Source organism: Penaeus chinensis, chromosome 41 (genome assembly GCF_019202785.1).
Source record: "Penaeus chinensis breed Huanghai No. 1 chromosome 41, ASM1920278v2, whole genome shotgun sequence".
NCBI classification, from domain to species: domain Eukaryota; kingdom Metazoa; phylum Arthropoda; class Malacostraca; order Decapoda; family Penaeidae; genus Penaeus; species Penaeus chinensis.
This window is the reverse complement of record NC_061859.1, coordinates 18,300,817-18,303,316: the sequence shown is the minus strand read 5'-3', so window position 1 is coordinate 18,303,316 and position 2,500 is coordinate 18,300,817. Positions and strand designations below refer to the sequence as shown.

The 2,500-nt window shown below is 31.4% G+C and overlaps 1 protein-coding gene across 1 annotated transcript in view; it reads right to left on the bottom strand.

Moving 5' to 3' along the window:
• LOC125047608 (GTP-binding protein RHO1-like) overlaps positions 1–1,082 on the bottom strand; it is a 7,494-nt gene extending 6,412 nt beyond the window's left edge. The window contains exon 1 of the mRNA XM_047645887.1: positions 988–1,082. The gene's annotated coding sequence lies outside the window, so the exon portion shown is untranslated. The remainder of the gene's footprint in view (positions 1–987) is intronic.
• Positions 1,083–2,500: the final 1,418 nt, after the last annotated feature.

Genomic DNA, 2,500 nt, shown 5'->3' with positions numbered 1-2,500 from the left:
ATAATAACAACAATGATAATAATAGTAATGTTAATGTTAATAATAAAGATAATGATAAAAATAATAACAACAATAATAAGGATGATAATAACAATAATATCAATAATAATAATAATAATAATAATAATAATAATAATAATAATAATGATGATGATGATGATGATGATGATAATGATAATAATGATGATAATAATAAAATGATAATAATAATGATAATAATAATAATAATAATAATAGTAATAATAATAATAACATTAATAATAGTAATAATAATAATAATATCAATAATAGTAATAATAATAATAATAATAATAATAATAATAAGTATGAAAATAATAGTGATAATAATAATAATAATAATTATAATGATTATGATAAGATCAACGCTAGGAAAACCATCAGTTACCATAATATTGACAAAGAATAGAATAATTCAGTAGAAATAAAATGTATAATTATACTTAAATTAGGCTAATGAGGATGAAATTGTCGATTAAAATGATAAAAAACTAATGATGATAATTATAAAAAGACTAGAAATATATGATTATGATTATCGTTTAAATTATTACCATGCACTCATTATAATGAATCTCATTATCATAATTAGTATTATAATTACCATACTCATCCTCATTAATTTCTTTATCGCAATCATCATCACTAATATTATCATCTTGATCATTTGCACTATCTTCATATTTCAACATTACCTCATCATCATATTATTCATTATATTCATCATATGGGAAATATCTATCAGCAATTTAATACACTTTAATCATACACTTTGAAGAACTTTTCACCTTATCTCTTGGGTCACATATTTTTTTTTTTTTTTTTTAAATCATCTGCCCAGACACCATGTTGGTTACAAAACACACACACACACACAATGTCAAGCCGCCCCCACCCCCACCCCCTACCCCCAAGTTACCCTTACCTCAGACCCCACCCGCTCTCGAACACGCCTAAAATACAATATACCTTAAAATGTCGTTCAAATCTATAGTAAAATATATCACAGGTCTTTATGTTAGAGTGTGTGCCGGCCCGAAGCGACTGCGGGCAGGAGGAGTCCGGCTGGCCTTTCGACACCCAAGACAGGAAACGCGGTGATAAGATAAGACCTGTTATCGGGTATTCGCTTTTTACTCACATCCTCTCGACGGATTGGGACACAGCCGAGTCTTTGGTTTTGATTCTAGATATTTTTTTTTTTTTTTAGTATTGTCATCATCATCGTCATCGCCAACGATCCTCATCGAAGTCATCATCATAAACCTCATTATTATCATTATCATCATCCTCATCATCATTATCATCATTACTATTGGCAAGTTATTATTTTTCTTATTTTGAATAGACGATTAGATGAGAGTAGATGAAGATTTTAGGAGAAAAAATATGTTACAAGCATGGAAGATATAACCAGGTAGCTCCACTTCCATTTAGCCTGTTGAAGCCAAAAATGAAATTGATTTTTTGTTTTTGTTTCTGCAAAAGCATTCTGACGGCTGTTAATGGTAAGGAACTCATCGTTATCGTAAATAAAAGAGGGAAAGTTGGTGTTACTTCTGGTAGTCATTATATAATGATAACAATAAATTATGCAACTGATTATGTATTTAGCTATATCTGATATCTCCCAGTGCACTCTCATTGGCTAAACTTGATGACGTCACTGGCCTCTGCCCCTTTTTGAAATTGGTTCAGTAATAACAATGATAGACATATAATCGAAAGTGAAACCAAAAAAAGAAAAAAAGAAAGAAAAAAAAATCAAACATCAGCAACGAATAAGGACAAAGAGGCGGGGCTTAGGTCGGAAGTTGCCAACTAGGAATTTCATCAGGATGGCATAGGGATACAAGTTAAAGCAGAGGTTCGAATCATCTGAATGTTCTTTTGTACTGTAATTAAAATTTATGTGTGGGTTGTCTATGGCCCAGTAACCAGTTAATTTGGTGATCTGTATAGATTGCAAGGTAGTTTCAAATATATTTATGTTAAGGAGTGGATGATTCAGGTAGACTCTATGGTATGTGGTTGTAGATAAGAATTGATTTGGGATTCGAAATGGTAAATGACTAGACGAATTACATGACTCGATTTCCAAAGATCTAAGTAGTGATTGACCAGATTTTAGTGTCAATGTACGGGAGACGTGGTAAGTGTAACTCCTCAGCGATAAATCTATGTTAAAGAGTAAATGTTTAAGGCTATGAGGGTTATGTTTAAGGATCTGAGGGTAAATCGTGAGCATAAACTGGGTTGATGAGGGGAGATTTGGGGAGATTTAAAGTACCAGTCGATGTGAAGGTTTATGCAAAAGGTTAATGACATATGGTGTAAATTTATGGCTGGGTTATCTGCCTCTCTGTATAGTAGATGCTGATGCAGATTAAGGTAAAATTGTGGTTAATAGGTAGATTTCTGGGACTATACTAAGGGTTGAAAATTTTGGTTGTTCAAAAGTAGATGGGAGTAGATTAAGGAC